This window comes from Myotis brandtii, unplaced genomic scaffold (assembly GCF_000412655.1).
Source record: "Myotis brandtii unplaced genomic scaffold, ASM41265v1 scaffold555, whole genome shotgun sequence".
Taxonomy (NCBI): Eukaryota; Metazoa; Chordata; class Mammalia; order Chiroptera; family Vespertilionidae; genus Myotis; species Myotis brandtii.
The window spans coordinates 1,121,123-1,130,932 of record NW_005370065.1 but is presented as its reverse complement, the minus strand read 5'-3'; the positions used below and the strand labels follow the sequence as shown (position 1 = coordinate 1,130,932).

The following is a 9,810-nucleotide window of genomic DNA, read 5'->3' as shown; positions in this document are numbered from 1 at the left end:
CACTCAGGCCCCGCCTCCGCTCGGCCGCCCCACGGTAGCCCTGGCAACCGCGTGCCGTCATCCCATTGGTCAATTCTGACATAAAGCATTCAGCTCTGCCAGAGGGTCCGCAAATCTGAGCCTCTGTCCTCGCGGCCGATCCCTTGCCCACGGCTACCCGACCCCTGGAAATCGGAACCGCAGCGTCACCATCTCAGAATTCCCGGCGTCGACGCGGTGGGACTCTTAGTTCCTGGTCGTGGATCTTAGAGAGTGGGCAGGAAGCCAAATTTCCTATTTGCTCCTGGGAAGACTTTTCTGTGACTACCTCCTCTGCCCTGTCTGGCTCCTCCCTCGCAGTCCAGGTAAAAGGTCATCTTGTATTACTTTTCTAATAAAAACCGTTTTTATTTAATTACCTCTTCCAGCATCTTCTCTGACACCTCCAACTCGAACCCAGCCGAAGTATCTTCAGAGAGCCTTCTTGTGATGTTCTCAGCTTAGGGCCATCCCTTCCTCATTTCATCCTCTGAATCCGGCAAACGCCTAGCCACTCTCATAGGAAATGTGCCTCCTAAGGTAAGCGTTCTCTGACTTCCCCACTCAAAGCATTTCTCCTCTTCTATCCCTGAAAAACTCCTCCTCATCCGTCTAAGTCCAGTATGCCACTCCCCTGTTGAGCCTCCTCGGACTTCCCTAGCGTGGAGGGACAATGGAATTCATAACACATATCTGTGGGGACTCCTCAGGCCTTTGGCTCTGGTTACCCACAGGATGAGATTCCTGACGTCGTTTTACACCTCTTGTTCGGTTACACTTCTCATGGAGTGTGTGAGCTCTCAAGGGCAGGAACCGCGGGCCTGGCTCCTTCGAGTGCCCAGTGCCTGGCATAAATAAAAGTGCTGAAGAGGATTCAATATCTGTTACTCAAAAGCTAATTTAGAAGTTCATCTGGAACAGTAATGATATGAGAACAACTAAGACATTCTTGAAAAAGAAGAAAGAGGCCTCCCTGTACCGGATAAAAACATATTTTTAAAGTGATAGTCTTTGAAATAGCATGGTGGTGGTGCAGGACGAGACGGCAGTAGCACCAAACAGAGTCTAGAATAGCCTGGTGCACATTGGAGGATGCAGTACACAGTGAAGACAGCATTTCAAATCAGGGTGGACAAAGAGCTCATATGTGCTCATGTCCCCTGTCAGGCTTCAGGCTTCTTGAACGGCAGAGGCACTTCTAGTCCTGCCTCAGTACCTGCCAGGGGCAACCTGAAAAACCTAATCAGAGCATGCACAGATGGTGTAGAGCAGTGACCATGGCGTCCGGGGAGCCATTTTCTACTTCCCACCAGCCTGGCCACAGGACTGCTGGGTGTACTTGGTTGGGGTCATTCTGCTTAGACAGTCACTTCTGCCTGGCTTGGGTTCAGACTGAATGATTCCTCTGTGCCCTTCTACTTGGAACCTTTTTCTTTCTATGCATAAGAACGGCCTTTCAGGAGGCAGTCACTTTACAGGAGGGGTCAGTTGCAAGCCCCTTCTTTGAGAGATTCATAGTCATTTCCACTATAGTATGAATTAGTGACTGAGGTCCTCCTGAGAACAAGCATCTACTGACTGTGAGGAGGTAGACCAGGACAGCCATGAATGAAACCCTGAAGGGAGCCCTCAAGAAAAGATGAGAGGAGGGGAGGGGAGCCCAAACAAACTTTGGCTCTATTTTTTTAAATATATTTTTATTGATTTCAGAGAGGAAGGGAGAAGGAGAGAGAGAAACATCAATGATGAGAGAGAATCATTGATCGGCTGCCTCCTGCATGCCCCCTACTGGGGATTGAGCCCACAACCCAGGCATGTGCCCTTGACCAGAATCGAACCTGAGACCCTTCAGTCCGCAGGCCAATGCTTTATCCACTGAGCCAAGCCAGCTAGGGCGGCTCTATTTTTTTTAAACCACTTTTGAGCTGGCTGTATTTGGCTACCATGGTCTAAATCTATCTCACTAACTCTTTTCATCCCCTGGTACAGAGTAGGCACATTCACTGTGCTTACTGAATGAATGAATCAATGAAGGTAAGATGGAACAAATCAGAATCCAGTCTGTTCATATATTATCTGTCAAGGGCTAGTGGACAGGATACAAATAAACTGGATGTATCTTTTTCCCTACTGGGTATTTATATCACTAAATCTCCATGGCAACCCTATGTCACAGGGGCTATAATTGTTCCCATTTTACAAATGAAAAATCTGAGACTCAGAGAAGTTCAGTAATTTGCCAAGGGTCACATAGCAAGTAAGGGTGGAGCCCGGATTCACAGCTATCTGTCCTGACTCTTACCCTTTATGATTAACTGCCAACCAGCGGCTGAGCATTCCGGCTGCAGCTCAACAAAAATCACCCAGTCATCCTGCTGGCATCCAGCCCCAAAGTTGGCAGCCCCTCTCCTGCCAGTCTCTCATGCCACTGTTATCCATGGATGCTGTGCAGAGCCCTCAGGAATATGTTGTTGCCCTAGCCGGTTTGGCTCAATGGATAGAGCATTGGCCTGTGGACTGAAAGGTCCCGGGTTCAATTCTGGTCAAGGGCACATGCCCAGGTTGCAGGCTCGATATCCGATATCCGGTTGGGGGTTGCAGGAGGTGGCCAATCAATGATTCTCATCATTGATTTTCCTATCTCTCCCTCTCCCTTCCTCTCTGAAATCAATAAAGATATATTTTTTAGAAAGTATCCCTGAGTTTTTGTATATAAAATGTTGCTAAAGCAGGACAAAAAAAAACTCTGATCTCTGGCCAGGATCATGTCAGTCAATTTCAATCTATTTTTCCTAAACCAATCATAATCATCATCACAAAGACTGCAATAAGAAAGATGTCTTATGTCTGCCTAGAGCTGGAGAATTTGCAAAAATACTTTCCTGTTGATCATTTCATTCAGGATTCCCAATACTTCATGGGATTGGATGTGAGTTAAATTTAGGTTTGGCTGAGGAAAATAGAAAATCCCCAAATAACAGAGCCATAAACAAACATAGGTTTATTCTACCAAGTATGTAGTCGATAATATTGGAGGTATGCAGTCCAAGTCTGCCATCCCCAGCTACTAGCTTCTAGCTTCGTGGTACAAAATGGCTGTTGGAGCTCCAGCCACATTCCCAGGGCTAACTGCAGCTCGCAAGCTGCATATGGCTCTTTGGCCCCTTGAGTGTGGCCACGAAGTTTCAATCGCACTGTACGTGCGCGCCCACATGTGGTATTTTGTGAAAGAGCCACACTCAAGGGGCCGCAGTTTGCCAACCACTGATCTAACCATATGTGAATGTGTGTGACCACACAACTTGTTCTTGGTCCATGTCCTTTTTGATTGATCAGTGCCCATCTCCATACACAGGTTGTTAAATATTATAAACACCAACCCTGCACATTCCAAGCATCAGGAAGCCTCCCGTTAAGCAGCCACCTTCAAATTCCACCTGTGTTAATTTCCTAGGACTCCTGTGAAAAAGTACCAAAATCTGGGTGGCTTAAAATAGATATTTATTGTCTCACAGTTGTGGGAGCTAGAAGTCCACGCTCAAGGTGTTGGCAGTGCCATGCTCTCTCTGGTGGTTCTAGGGGAGAGTCCTTGCCGCTTCTAGCTTCTGGTGTTTGCTGGCAATCCTTGGAGATCCTTGGCATTCCTAGGCCTGTAGGCTTATCACTCCAGTCACACGACTATCTTCTCCCATTGTGTCTTCACATCATCTTCCCTCTGTACATGTCTGTCTCTGTGCTCAAATTTCCCTGTTTAATAAGTACTCCAGTCATTCTGAATTATGACTCACCCAAATGACCTCATTTTAAATTGATTGTGTAAAGACCCTGTTTTCAAATAAGGTCACATGCTGTGGTATTTGGGTTAGAATTTTAACATATCTGTTTTTTGGGGGGAGTCGGGGGGGAGAGCACAATTCAACAATTACAACCACCAACACTTCCGTTCATATAATTGGCCAAAAAAGATACATGGTGCCACCTAGCTGCAAGGGAGGCGGGAAGATATAGTCAGTAGTTCGGTATGTTGTTACTTCCTCCCACACCCAATAAAGTCAAAATACTAAAGAAGAAAGGGAGACTGGATATTGTGTGAAGACTGGCAGTCTCTGCCACAAGTAGGAAAGGTTATTTCCCCTTTTACTGATCACATACCAGTTAGAATGATTATGGGATTTACTCCATAGGGAGAGGTGAACAGAGAAGTAAATAAGCATTTATTAAGCACCTATTGTGTGACAGTTACCATGATGAATGTTTACAAATACATGGTTGTATTTAATCTTTGTTTGTGTTGTTAATCCCCACCCAAGGATATTTTTTCCATTGATTTTTAGAGAGAGTTGGAGGGAGGGAGAGAGAGAGAGAGAGAGAAACATCAATGTGAGAGAGACATACATTGATTAGTTGCCTCCCACAGGGGCCCCAACAGGGGTCAGGGATCAAACCTGCAACCTAGGTATGTGCCTTTGACCAGGAATCAAACCTGCAACCCTTTGGTCCGAGGGCTGACACTCTAGCCACTTAGCAAACCAACCAAGGCTATTTAATCTTTATACAACCCAGCAAGATGGGCATTATTGACCCCATTTCACAGATGAGAAAATTGGTGTTAAATCCTTTGTCCAAGATTACACTGTTAGTGTGAGCAATAGAGCTTGAACTTAACTCTGGTCTGAAACTTTATGCCTGTGAAATGGGCCCTGAGAATGGAGCATAAAGCCAGAACAAAGCATGCTGCAATCAGGCCAACAGCAAACAGCAGGAGACCTGAGGGGGTCTGGAACTCAGAATGAGATCACAGATGAACTGGTAGAAAGAGCATCAACCCGAAGTCAGCACTGCCCACTCCCTGGAGGCATCAGTGAGATGGAGACCCTGAAGAAACCGCAGCCAGAAGCTGCAAGCAGCCTTAGGCATTGTAAAGTCAGAGCTGTCTTTAAGTGAAGGATGGAAACTAATAATAACAACAGCCACCGTTTGTTGAGCATCTACTATACTCCAGAAACTGTATTATGTATTTAACATTAATAATAGCTTACATTACCAGAGTAATTGCTATCATGCAACCTTGTAAAATTTATATGACCTTGAATCTCACAACAATCCTTTGAAGTTTGTGCTATTAATATTACAAGAGAGAAAACAAGCTAGAGAGGCTAACTAACCTGTTCAAGGTCACACAGCTAGTAAATGGCACCTCTATGCTACATGCATTTCCTCCATCTTCACAACAAGCCTGCAAGGTGGGAATTATTACTCTCATTTCACAATTCAGGAATCTGAGGCCCAGAGATGCCAAGTACTTGCCCAAGATCACACAGCTGGCAAATGACAGGGCCAGGGCTCTGGCTTGGGGCTGTGCACTGGTGAGGAATTTGAAATGGTACAGGCCAGGATCATGTTAGAGCAGATCCTGGACCCCAACTCTTGGAACCCCAAATCCTAGTTATTAGTAAAGCATCTGTCCCCTGACACAGAGGCAGGCAGGACAGAGGCCTGGTCTGTGCCTCAGAACCCAGCTCAGGACCTGGTACCGAGCTGGGCCTCTTTCTAAATTCAGTGTGTTGACTGACTATGGGGTTACAGTCACACCCCTCCCTAGACCAACAAAATGCTAAGTTGCTGAATTGGGTAGTTTGAATTTCTTTATGTTTCTTTTCACTCTCTTTTAGGCTGAATGCAAATGTGAAAAAATAATAGTGTGCAACAATTAAGGAATCCACACACCTTCTCTCAAGCCAGACCTGAGTCATTTCTGACAAAAGTGATGAGAATACAACCATCACCACCAAAAAAACCCCCCAAATACTCAGCTGAAAAGCCTCACTTTCTCCAGCTGCTGTCTCCAGAGCCACCTGAGAGTGGAAAGGAAAGGAATTGATCAATGGTGCTCAGATGGGTGGGCTTCAGAACCACCTGGAAGGCTTGCTAAAACAGGTTTCTGGGCCCCACCCCAGAGTTTCTGAGTCAGTAAGCCTTATAGCAATCATGTCAAACTCAAAGGCTAACACGGGCCAAATAAATGAGGCCTGCGGGCCGAGAGTTTGACATGCTTGCCTTAGAGTATGCATTTCTGACAAATTCCCAGGTGATGCTGATGCTGCTGGCCCAGGAACCACACTGTGAAAACCCCTGGCCTGAATGAACTTGAAGCACAGCAGACAGCGGTCAAAGCTGTGTACCCTTGAAAGAAAGCATTGGGCTCTCACCCCAACCCCGCTCAGGTGAGAGGTAGGGTGAGGCAAACACCAACCTGGGCTGGAGGGCTGTGTGTCCCTAGATAATAAGGGAACAGACTCCAGGGGTACATAAACTTCAATTCACCTCCTGGGGCAACTCTCACTGGCTGTGTGACCTTGGAAAAGTTACTTATCTTGTGTGAACCTGATAAGCGAGCATTTTTCAAGAGGAGAACGTGACTACAGCAATTTCAAAAGAGGCTCAGCTTGGGACAGGCTTGCATGACTCAGTGCTCAGCACATTGGCCTCTGCCCCTGTGCAATCCCTCAGGGAATGGAATAGAATTCCACCACCCACCTCCTCACAACATGCTGACCCTGTTCCTGGACCTCTGACCCTGGCTGGGTGTTCCTCAGCTCAGGTTCCCAAACCTCCTTGTGGGGCTGCTTCTCCCACCTTCCTCAGCTGTATCTTATGCATCTGTACAATGGGCATGAAAAGAGAGTGCCCACTTTCTAGAACTGGTTCTAGGAGTCCATGAGCTCTTGCCGGGTGCTTGGCTCATACATTAGTAAATGCATTCTAAGTGGTCGCTCTTGGTATTATTACCCTGAGCCAGGGGGTCAGAGGAGAAAGTCCAGCAAAGGGTCAGGGATACAGCTGAGGAAGGTGGGAGAAGCAGCCCCACAAGGAGGTTTGGGAACCTGAGCTGAGGAACACCCAGCCAGGGTCAGAGGTCCAGGAACAGGGTCAGCATGTTGTGAGGAGGTGGGTGGTGGAATTCTATTCCATTCCCTGAGGGATTGCACAGGGGCAGAGGCCAATGTGCTGAGCACTGAGTCATGCAAGCCTGTCCCAAGCTGAGCCTCTTTTGAAATTGCTGTAGTCACGTTCTCCTCTTGAAAACTGCTCGCTCATCTCAAGGGAAAGTGGAGCCAGGCAGCCATGTCTGTACCTCCAGCTCTCCCTTCCCTTCCCTCTCCTCCCCTCTCCCCCACTGCTGATTGAACCATAGGACATCCATGTACCACCAGGTAACTGACCAATCAGAGACACAGAGACTGTGGTTGGGTGATAAGTCAGAGCCAGGGTGACTGGAATCCACTCTAGAAGGAGCCAAAGAGTGTTTGCCTCCATCTCCAAGGCTTCCGGCCACACAGCAGAGTCCTCAATAGCAGGGACACTCGATCTCCTGCCTTTGGAAGGCACAGCGCCAGTTCCTCTGCATTCCATTGGTTAAAGTCCCACAGAGCGGTCCCAGATTCAGTGTGGATGGGACCACACAAGGCGTGAGTATTGGGAGTCATGGTCTACAGGGGACATCATTGGAAACCAGCTGCCACAAACCCAACCTCTACACATCCACTGTGCCCACTCTGTCTAAATCAGCGGTTCTCAACCTGTGGGTCGCGACCCCTTTGGGGGTCAAACGACCCTTTCACAGGGGTTGCCTAAGACCATCGGAAAAAACATATATAATTACATATTGTTTTTTGATTGATCACTATGCTTTAGTTATGTTCAATTTGTAACAATGAAATTGGGGGTCACCACAACATGAGGAACTGTATTAAAGGGTCGCGGCATTAGGAAGGTTGAGAACCTCTGGTCTAAATCATGATCGTCTCTAACCCAGAGGTCTGCAATAATTTTCTAGGTAATCCCCTGCGCTACTCCTACCTCTTGCCAATCTAGTCCCCACACTATCACCCATGTTCTTATTAAAATGCAAAGAATGTCCAAATGCAGATTCAGTCGATCCCTGTTTAAAACCCTGCACTGACTTCCCATTGCTCTTGGGATGAAGTCCCAGATTCTTAAAAAGCCTGTGAGGCCCTCCATCAGGGACCTCGGTCCAGCTGCATCTACTCGGCTCCTCTCTCCCCCGGACACCACCATCGGGCCTTCCTGCAGCTCCTCACACCTGCCACACACTTTCCTTTCCTGGGCTTTCCCTTTGCCTCTTCATGCGACCCAGCCACTCTCCACCTTCAGGTCTCTGCTTCCTAGTAAGTGTCCTCTCCTCGGAGAGGCTGTCTTGGTGCTTTGGATCATCAACACATTGTTCTTGTTGGGAGAAAGAGAAAATCCAGCTCAAACTGGCTCTAGTGTAAAGGGAATTTGTTGCCTCATGTAAGAGAGCCACTGAGGGATCAAACCTCAGACACAGACTTTGCTTCAGGTGTCAGCTCTGCGTTCTGTGGAGCATCTACTATATACATACATATATGGAAGGGGTGGCTCCTCCAAGGAATAAGTGGGGTATTGTTACCTGAAGAAGGGAGGTGCATTGTAGGCAGGTAAAAACCACCAAAGCATTCCCTTTACCCTCCGCGCCAGCACCCTGAACATTTCCTTCACATACCCCGGCACTCTCTCTTTATTCATTTATTTATCTTTATTGTTGAAAGTATTACAGATGTCCCCCCTTTTTTTCCATTGACCCCCTCTCTCAATATTTTAAATATATATTGAGCATCTACTATATACATACATACATATATATATATATATAGAGAGAGAGAGAGAGAGAGAGAGAGAGAGAGCTACAAGCAAACCCAGCAAGACAATATAAATGTTTCAAGTAAACTATTAAAAGGAACTGAAAGAAAAATATAGTTCTCAGAGATAGACAGAAATCATAACTTTGAGGGGTGTTTAAGCACCTTAAGTCATCTCATGACAAGGGCATCCCGACAAATACATGCCTGGACCCCTGGACTGTGTCTGCTTGGCCCTGTTGCTTGACGTGCACGTCTGTGATTGGCCAGGTGTGGGTCTCAGGCCACCCCCTCCCCAGCTTCGAGATGGGATTCGGAAGGAAGGAAGGTGGGGAAGGGGTGGCTCCTCCAAGGAATAAGTGGGGTATTGTTACCTGAAGAAGGGAGGTGCATTGTAGGCAGGTAAAAACCACCAAAGCATTCCCTTTACCCTCCGCGCCAGCACCCTGAACATTTCCTTCACATACCCCGGCACTCTCTCTTTATTCATTTATTTATCTTTATTGTTGAAAGTATTACAGATGTCCCCCCTTTTTTTCCATTGACCCCCTCTCTCAATATTTTAAATATATATTGAGCATCTACTATATACATACATACATATATATATATATATATAGAGAGAGAGAGAGAGAGAGAGAGAGAGAGCTACAAGCAAACCCAGCAAGACAATATAAATGTTTCAAGTAAACTATTAAAAGGAACTGAAAGAAAAATATAGTTCTCAGAGATAGACAGAATCATAACTTTGAGGGGTGTTTAAGCACCTTAAGTCATCTCATGACAAGGGCATCCCGACAAATACATGCCTATTTTAGAGGTAAGAGGAGCACCCCATTAGCCAGCTACGCCCTGTGCCTGCCCCCAGAGCCCCTCCACCACCACCTAACCCGGGAGATGCCCGAGCCTCACCTGTTCCAGAAATTAGTGAGACCGCCTCCCCGCTGCCCGCGCTGGGGTTTCCCGGGTGCACTAATTTGTAGGTATTTGTTTTTATCACCTACACGTTTTATCGGACTTGTTTCCATGAGGTGTGCGCCTGTGACCGCGTAGCGCAGGATGCCGGCAGAGGAGCGCAAACAAACGCGTCGGTCCGGAGTCGGCATCTGCT

The 9,810-nt window shown here is 47.0% G+C and overlaps 1 protein-coding gene and 1 long non-coding RNA gene across 4 annotated transcripts in view; one reads left to right on the top strand and one right to left on the bottom strand.

Annotated features, from left to right (window-relative positions):
- Positions 1 to 9,810, bottom strand: part of AZIN2 (antizyme inhibitor 2) — a 34,705-nt gene that overhangs the window by 23,978 nt on the left and 917 nt on the right. For both annotated transcript variants that reach the window (XM_014549483.1, XM_014549484.1), the window contains exon 2: positions 14 to 19. The gene's annotated coding sequence lies outside the window, so the exon portion shown is untranslated. The remainder of the gene's footprint in view (positions 1 to 13; positions 20 to 9,810) is intronic.
- LOC102250773 lies at positions 23 to 6,066 on the top strand. 2 transcript variants are annotated; one of them, XR_314277.2, is made up of 3 exons: positions 24 to 216; positions 408 to 558; positions 5,691 to 6,066. It is a non-coding gene; the product is annotated as an uncharacterized LOC102250773 (long non-coding RNA). The 2 variants fall into 2 exon arrangements; XR_001364454.1 differs by having other exon boundaries at positions 23 to 558.